Raw genomic sequence first — 9999 nt, forward strand, 5'->3', positions numbered from 1 at the left:
CGGCCGTGAGAACAAAAAACATGGCGGACGTTTCTCTACTTTTTAGTGAAAAAACAATATTTGGAGTTAGTTTCTGCATAAAAATAAGTTTTGATTACATTTTTAGCGAGAAATATATATTCTATTTTCATAATATTCACTCAGTGAATGTACATAATCACTCGCTTGCGCGTTGTTGCAAAGATTTTTCTGATCTCGCCAGAATAATGTGAAACTGCTACGTTTTGGTTGCTATGAACAATATTTTATTTTCTGCATCAAAATAAGGTTTGATTACATTTTAAGCAAAATATATATATTTTATTTTCATAATATTCACTCAGTGAATGTACATAATCACTCGCTTGCGCGTTGTTGCAAAGATTTATCTGATCTCGCCAGAATAATGTGAAACTGCTACGTTTTGTTTGCTATGAACAATATTTTGAGTTAGTTTCTGCATCAAAATAAGGTTTGATTACATTTTAAGCAAAAAATATATATTATTTATTTTCATAATATTCACTCAGTGAATGTACATAATCACTCGCTTGCGCGTTGTTGCAAAGATTTATCTGATCTCGCCAGAATAATGTGAAACTGCTACGTTTTGGTTGCTATGAACAATATTTTATTTTCTGCATCAAAATAAGGTTTGATTACATTTTAAGCAAAATATATATATTTTATTTTCATAATATTCACTCAGTGAATGTACATAATCACTCGCTTGCGCGTTGTTGCAAAGATTTATCTGATCTCGCCAGAATAATGTGAAACTGCTACGTTTTGGTTGCTATGAACAATATTTTGAGTTAGTTTCTGCATAAAAATAAGGTTTGATTACATTTTTAGCGAGAAATATATATTCTATTTTCATAATATTCACTCAGTGAATGTCAACCCGTTCTCACTCCTGACCGTTCTCACGCTGAAGAAGTCTCCTTCAGAACACATCGCGATATTTGGCATCAGTTCGCGTGTGCTGGATGTTGGTAAGTAGTCGTAAATACGCTGTTCTAATGTTTGATATAATGTCTTTTCTGTTTGCAGATATTAATCAGATTAACGTTAGCTCCCTCATGTTCAGTCACTGCATTATATCTGTCACCTCCGCTGAGGTTTTGCTTTTCATTGCTTTCTATATTAAATACTAAACTAGGGTGATTAAACACTGTCACGTGACGTGCAATATATTGCACAATATATATAACATATTCATATCAGTTTCAAAGTAGTACAAGTGTAGTTTCAAAATGGTATTTGTTGTAGAAGCACGGTAAAAAACAACACTTACCATGCTTTTTACCACAGTATTGGTCGTTTTAATGTGATTTTTGTTGTAAATACAGAGTGACCACAACACTTATCATGCTTTTAATGCCTAATAATGTTAAATCCAAAAACTGTAAGGTCAATAAGAACTTCTTTCCTATATATATTTATATATAAACCTATATATTATAAATAATGATATTTTCTTTTCTCTTGTTTTAGCTGAAAAGACAAAAAGGGCCTTTCGGAAATGGATGAAGGAGACAGAAAGCTGCAAAGGCAAATAATTGCAATGGTATGTGTGTGTTGCTTTTAACCCTTTATCAAACATTTTATCAAGCATTTGTTAAATAGTCTCACAGTAAATTAAAATTAAAGTCAAATCCTGTACATATTTATCACCTTATTTGTAAATCAGTTGTGCCCCTTCTTGGACAGTTGGACGTCCCACACATAAAAGTTTATATTAATTCCATTGAATTCTTTAAAATGATTACAGATTGGGCCCAAAATGTTCCAATGATACATGATGTCTCTCTGCACCTCATAACTACCTCTGTTTGCAAGAGTGGAAATTATCATTTGACTTGTCACATGACATCAGATATTCGATTATTTTGTCATAATCAAAATAATTGAATATCTGATGTCTATTCAATATCTAATCAGTTACACTGCTGATAATGTCCTGCTTGCATGTGAAACATGTTATTTATTTATTTATTCTTTTAAATATAAATATAGCTTGCTATTAAAGACATATGTTTAATCATGGAAATGCCCACATATCAGTGAACTTATTACATAAATGCATTTAACATTTAATTATGCAACACTCTTTACAGAAGGAAATCCTACAGTTATGTGTAAATTGACAACTTGAATGTGATGTAATAAATTTACCTTCCTTTCTGTCTTGCAGGATTACTTGCAGATTACTTAGTCCTTTTTTTAGGATCTCTACAACATCAAACTCAACAGCTCTTTTAAGAGCCGACCCTCACAAGAGCTACTAGTGAGTCGCTGCAAACCTGCCGTGATCAGCCCTTTCCAGGTAAAGTTTCTAGATATTTAAATCAGTATTTACTCATCAAATGCTCTCCTGGATGGTATGGTAAATTAACTTATTTATAACTGTCTCAATTTGTATGTTTTAAGAACAAGAGTAATTGCACACAGAGTAAGTAGAGACTTTCTTGTTTTTCTGTGCAGAGAAGGAAGACCAGTCCTTATATCAAAGCAAGCTCATCGAAGTCCTTTGTTTAGGGTGAGGAAGGAACATGACCATCTCATGCCCAAAGAAGACAGAAGTCCATTGGTATGTCTTGTGTTGAGGCAATGCTGTAATATGTAGTACAGAATTTAATGTTGTTCTCTCAAAGGACTATTAAGTTCTTAAAAAGTTCTTAAAAACTGTTCCTTCTGTTTTTTTTTGTCTGTTTGTTTGTTTGTTTTTTTAGATAAAAGCAGACAGGGAAGCTTTGGAAGATAATGAGTTAATATAATATAATATAGTATAATAGGAATTAAATAGTAAATGTTCTTTAAATTATGTGTAATACTTTTTTTGGCTTGAAATAAGGCCTTATACTGCACAGACCTAAAACATTGTATTTGTGTTTTAAAACAGATAGCAAGTGAAGTCACTAACAGAAGATCCTAGAGGAAAAACGACTGATGTGCAGCTACGGAGGAACACAAGAGGCAGAAACTATGCATGGCCATGGCTTCTTCATGAGTACGGTAAGTCCTGTGCCTATTCTTAATTCTTGCCTTAAAGTTTTTATTGCAGTATTTTAACAATTTTACATTGTACAGGTTATCACTTGGTTTTTGACCAAATTATGCTCTTGAAACAAGAAACAGAAGAGTATGTTGTCCTGAAAGAAATCAAGGCTCAAAAGAGAGCATGCCTTTCTAAAAGATCTTTTAAAACAGGTTGCTGTTAATATGGGTAAAACAGTTTTTGTTCAGTACTTAGCTTACAGTCTGTGCTGCATTTTTATTATAATATATATATTATGTACTGCTGTTTTGTAAAGTTAAATCAGGAACAGGCAACTCTAGCCCTTTTGCTGTCTCCTTTTTGAGGTGGAGAGTTTACCTCCAACCATAATTGAGCACACCTGAAAATTTTAACCAAAGTCTTCAGGTGTACTTATAGACAGTTATAGGCAGTTGGGTTTGAGGTTGAGGCTAAATCTGCAGGACCGTGGACGCTGAGGGCCAGAGTAGCCCACCACTGTTTAAATCATGCAGAACATAAGCTGACCTGGCTGTCCATTAAACTACTTAACTTGAATTGTCTGTGTTTTTTTGTTTTACTTTTAGACCAGGACTGAAGAACGCCTGACAATGGGATGTTAAGACTTCTTCCTCTGGTTGAGAAAAAGCTACAGCACATCAGTGATCACATCTTCTGGTCATTAGTTGTACTGTAGAGTACAACTGAACAAACTGTTTAGAAGAAGAAGAACATGAACATGATAGAGACATGTACAGGGAAGAGCAAGAACCCAGTTCAGCTGTGATAATGAATCTTTATTTTAAACTCAATATCAAATCTGTTTTCTGGATCATAGTTGACTGGATGGGATTCTGTGGCGCTCATTTGTGCAATAGGAGTAAAGTCTGTGAATGGATTATTATGACGTTAACGTATTTTTGAAGACACGTTTTTATTTATCTTGAATCTCATTTGTCTTTATGCAAATTTCAACCTTATGCTGTATCCTCCAATAAAGTGTTGTGTAATAAATTATGATGAACGTGGTGTTTGGTAGAGTAAATACAATTTAACTAAGCTGAGTTTATTTCATAATTTAAAAAAATGACATATAATTTCCATGATTGTTTTACTTATTAATACATAAATATATATTACATAAATATTTTCGATCTAATTCATGATATTTGGGACAACAATGCACCAAAAGTTGCATATACTTTCATGTTGTGACAAGGATGGCAGTTTCCAGATAAATAAAGGGAAGGAATGTGAATAAAGAGAGGCTGCAGTGGGTTATACTGATACAAACACTTCAAGCAGAGTTGAAGAAGATCGATGTTGATCATTCTGGTACATCTACTACTGCATTCAAAATGACAGCTGGACATTACTGATGTCAGGCATGTGAGGAGCAAGAAGAGGGGGTGATAATGACATTTTGGCACAGTTTCTTATTTTACTGAATAGTGCATTATCCTTGTGTAACAGTAATAGTGAAGTGTAAATATAAATAGTTTTTAGTTTACTGCCAACACTGGCAGCTGGATAATGGCAAGTTGTGGGTTCATCCATTATATTTATTGGTGTTCATACAAAAAAAAAAGCAAAGAAATAATCAACTACTATTCAATTAATCAATTATTATTATTATTATTATTATTATTATTATTGTATTACAACATTTTGTTATAATATTTCCATATTTCATCAGATGGTCTCACAATACCCATCAAAAACCTATACAAGCATGATGTTAGAATGGAAAATGAGGAAATGATAAAATACTCCAATATTTAAATGTGATTCAACAAAGTTTGTTATCCATGATGAGGAGTACACACCTGTGTAGATTTTAATGCCCTTCCACCCCCAAGGGGCCAGTACCGGCCCCTGGAAGAGCAAAAAAATGCACATTTCAAATGGCTGTAACTCAAAGTCCGGTTAGCGTATCAAAGAGAAAATCAACAGGACAACTGCTTATGCTATGATTACTAAATAATGTTGGGCACAGTTTTCAGACATACATGGAAAGCTGGCATAAAGGTTTTTTAATAGTGATTACAGTAAAATATTACATTTCAGCCTGTCCCTCATATATGTAATAAATGTTTGCACAATAAACATATTTAAATATCGAGTTGTCCATTAAAGATCTTATTATTTTAACATTTATCATTTCTTTACTAAACGTTTTAAACTACATTACCCATATGTCTCTGTCATTCTATCAATGAACGGGAAACATGGCGCTGTAGTTCATTGAGAAGCTAGGGTTAGGGTTGGGATCTCGGTAAAGGAGTAATTTCTCACAACATGGAAACACTTTATAGTTAACTTAATGTATGAGTAACGTAATATTCACACTAAAACAAACTTTGTAAGATAAAGCGCCGTTTTATATGGGTTGAAAGGTAGTCCAATCACAGCGAGTTCTGCGATAGAGTCACAGCCAATCACAACACAGCTGAACAGATGCGTCACGCTTACTTGTCCATTTATGGTAAATGACGACAGATCTCCTTCGGTTCCGGCTGACGAGAAAGATTCCTTAAATATATAATTAATCTAATTAAATATGATAAAAATCACATTTTACAACGAAAGACTCCTTTGTGTTTTAAACTGATGCATAAATATATTTGAAAGAGATATAATTGCATCTACTAAAGTGCTTCTAACATTTACAGTAGATATGTAGTATATTAAAGGTATACATTTAATCACTTATTTATACCATTCTTCACCATTTGAACTCTTGGAATTAAAATAAATATAAATAAAAGCATAATGAATGTACTCGATTTTGTAATCATATTCCAATATGTAGTGTCAAAGACAAATGTAGGCCCCAAACTACTGCACAACAGTATAAAAATCAGTTAATTGTGAGAAAAAAATATATCCAGTTACAGACGCAATCTATTATAGTGAAATATAACTACACAAATCGATATGATGAAGTATTATTTTTACAAACCAAGAGATGAGATAAAATTCCATGTGAAAATATGTTTCTTTAAAGAATAGGGGGGAAAAAATAACATTTTACATTCTCAACTTTAATACAATATAATATTGTGTTTATTGTTCACTTTTACTGTAACTAAATGAAAGGCAAATTCAAATAGTTAATGCATTTTATAAATGTTAAATATTTTCAGCAATAAAATGCTTCTATAAAATACATTCATGGGTATGTTACATTTACATTATCCAGGTACTGATATAATGATACCATAGATGTAGTTAAGGTGGACATTTACTATAGTGACACTGTAAAAAAAGGTTTAATGAAACAAAATGCAAGACATTTTCAAGTCCATCTAAATGAAGAGGTAACAAACTCACAGAATAATGTCCAGAATGTCAATGTGTCATTTCTGTAATACTCTATATCAGCACCAAACAGAATTAAATAAATATTGATTGTTCTCAGAGGGTTTTCCTGAACACTCTCACTAACTTCAATTGTTCGGACAAACAGCTGCTATACACACATGCAGAAATACATATTTGACTATAGTCGCAGCATTACTAGAACTTTTACCAAAACTCCGGATGAGCACTGGTGCTTCTTTGGTAAAGGCAAGAATATGGAAAAAGATAAATTACTATTTTCAATATTGGTTCTGCACGTTTCAAGGAGATCATAAGGAGGAGTCCACGTGAAGACTTTTAAAAACTGTGACAGAGTGAAGGGTGCACCTCCCTGGACACACCCTAAGCATGACCAAACAACAACACCCAAAGACAGATATGAAGTGGACACCACCAGGAGAATGCAGGGGAAGACATGGAAACGAAGGCCTGAAGAATGTTGGTGTCCCATGGGAAGATGTGGAGAATGTGGTCACAGATTGGATACGTTGGAGGACACTTGTTACCCAATGTGCCTAGCACAGCACTTGATGATGATCTTGCACTTGTGAGTTCATACATAACCGTAGGATTTCCTTCTGTAAAGAGTGTTGCACAATTAAATGTTAAATGCATTTATGTAATAAGTTCACTGATGTGTGGGCATTTCCATGATTAAAAGTATAGCAAGCTATATTCATATTTTAAAAAATAAAAAATAAAAATAAAAAAATAACATGTTTCACATGCAAGCAGGACATTATCAGCAGTGTAACTGATTAGATATTGAATAGACATCAGATATTCAATTATTTTGATTATGACAAAATAATCGAATATCTGATGTCATGTGACAAGTCAAATGATAATTTTCACTCTTGCAAACAGAGGTAGTTATGAGGTGCAGAGAGACATCATGTATCATTGGAACATTTTGGGCCCAATCTGTAATCATTTTAAAGAATTCAATGGAATTAATATAAACTTTTATGTGTGGGACGTCCAACTGTCCAAGAAGGGGCACAACTGATTTACAAATAAGGTGATAAATATGTACAGGATTTGACTTTAATTTTAATTTACTGTGAGACTATTTAACAAATGCTTGATAAAATGTTTGATAAAGGGTTAAAAGCAACACACACATACCATTGCAATTATTTGCCTTTGCAGCTTTCTGTCTCCTTCATCCATTTCCGAAAGGCCCTTTTTGTCTTTTCAGCTAAAACAAGAGAAAAGAAAATATCATTATTTATAATATATAGGTTTATATATAAATATATATAGGAAAGAAGTTCTTATTGACCTTACAGTTTTTGGATTTAACATTATTAGGCATTAAAAGCATGATAAGTGTTGTGGTCACTCTGTATTTACAACAAAAATCACATTAAAACGACCAATACTGTGGTAAAAAGCATGGTAAGTGTTGTTTTTTACCGTGCTTCTACAACAAATACCATTTTGAAACTACACTTGTACTACTTTGAAACTGATATGAATATGTTATATTGTGCAATATATTGCACGTCACGTGACAGTGTTTAATCACCCTAGTTTAGTATTTAATATAGAAAGCAATGAAAAGCAAAACCTCAGCGGAGGTGACAGATATAATGCAGTGACTGAACATGAGGGAGCTAACGTTAATCTGATTAATATCTGCAAACAGAAAAGACATTATATCAAACATTAGAACAGCGTATTTACGACTACTTACCAACATCCAGCACACGCGAACTGATGCCAAATATCGCGATGTGTTCTGAAGGAGACTTCTTCAGCGTGAGAACGGTCAGGAGTGAGAACGGGTTGACATTCACTGAGTGAATATTATGAAAATAGAATATATATTTCTCGCTAAAAATGTAATCAAACCTTATTTTTATGCAGAAACTAACTCAAAATATTGTTCATAGCAACCAAAACGTAGCAGTTTCACATTATTCTGGCGAGATCAGATAAATCTTTGCAACAACGCGCAAGCGAGTGATTATGTACATTCACTGAGTGAATATTATGAAAATAAATAATATATATTTTTTGCTTAAAATGTAATCAAACCTTATTTTGATGCAGAAAATAAAATATTGTTCATAGCAACCAAAACGTAGCAGTTTCACATTATTCTGGCGAGATCAGAAAAATCTTTGCAACAACGCGCAAGCGAGTGATTATGTACATTCACTGAGTGAATATTATGAAAATAGAATATATATTTCTCGCTAAAAATGTAATCAAAACTTATTTTTATGCAGAAACTAACTCCAAATATTGTTTTTTCACTAAAAAGTAGAGAAATGTCCGCCATGTTTTTTGTTCTCACGGCCGGGCTCTCTAAAGTCACGTGACTTGGACGCAAAACAATAGGCAAAAAAAAAAATGTAACAGTCATACAATTTAAGGGCCATTATTGTAACCCCTCTACATTTTGCACTTTGGACCAACGTAGTCAGGATACGTTTTCATATGAGACTGGGTTGTATATATATATATATATATATATATATATATATATATATATATATATATATACGCACACACACACATAAACACACACATATACACACAAGACTGCTATATATGTTCTGATGATAGTATGTCTAAATGCTTCATATGTTGCATATGGCAGATTTATAAGGCATCCAAAACTTCATAAACCCTTCAGGAAAAGTCTTTAACAGTTGCTTGTAATTTTACCTGACATTCCACAAGGACATTGGCCAGACATTGTCAATTCTTAATATATTCACCATGTCCGAGAAGGCTGTAAATCAGTGAGTCTCTTCCCTAAAGCATAATAACACTCACCAGAGTGATTTACACATTTGCCTGATTATATGCATTATCAACACATACTAAAACAGCCATGCCAATGGCATCAAAACTCCGAGCTCTACGGTGAGTGACATATAGTATAAATAAATCTAAAAATAGTGTAGTAGAAAATAAAAGGAAAGTAAATACAAACTTCTTGAGGTCCATAACTCAGGGAGATTGATTAGTGTGTCACGCTAGGCAGTTTTCCAACTTCACTGATCCGGCCAAAGTCAACAGAGACCAGGACTGACCCACACACACACTGATCGCTTCACACCGTGCTTACCTTACATGCACTGTACACTGGGTCACAAACATCCATACCTAAGCTGGATTTGAAACTCAGCTGGCCAAGTACAACAAATTCAGCTCCAGACTGACCCCAAAACCTAAAACCCACACGTGCACTATGAGCTCACCTCAGAAAACACATCTACATGCTCTGAAATCCAAACATAACACAATTTAATCACACACACACACACACACACACACACACACACACACACACACACACACACACACACACACACACACACACACACACACACACACACACACACACACACACACACACACACACACACACACACACACACATGTTTGTTTTTGTGAATTGTGGGGACTTTCCATAGACTTCAATGCATTTTACACTGAACAAACTGTACATTCTATCCCCCTACCCTGCCCCTACCCCTAAACCTAACCCTCACAGGAAACTGTGCAAACTTTTACTTTTTCACAAAAACTCATTCTATATGATTTATAAACCCATTTACATTGTGGGGACCGCTGGCTGGTCCCCACGATGTAGGTGAACTCAGGTTTATATTACATCA

At 33.8% G+C, this 9999-nt stretch overlaps 1 long non-coding RNA gene across 1 annotated transcript; it reads left to right on the plus strand.

Annotated features, from left to right (window-relative positions):
• Positions 1-2205: 2205 nt before the first annotated feature.
• LOC137017106 (uncharacterized) lies at positions 2206-4020 on the plus strand. Its single transcript, XR_010894557.1, has 4 exons — positions 2206-2308; positions 2467-2572; positions 2885-2997; positions 3586-4020. It is a non-coding gene; the product is annotated as an uncharacterized lncRNA (long non-coding RNA).
• Positions 4021-9999: the final 5979 nt, after the last annotated feature.

This window comes from Chanodichthys erythropterus, chromosome 1 (genome assembly GCF_024489055.1).
Source record: "Chanodichthys erythropterus isolate Z2021 chromosome 1, ASM2448905v1, whole genome shotgun sequence".
NCBI classification, from domain to species: Eukaryota; Metazoa; Chordata; class Actinopteri; order Cypriniformes; family Xenocyprididae; genus Chanodichthys; species Chanodichthys erythropterus.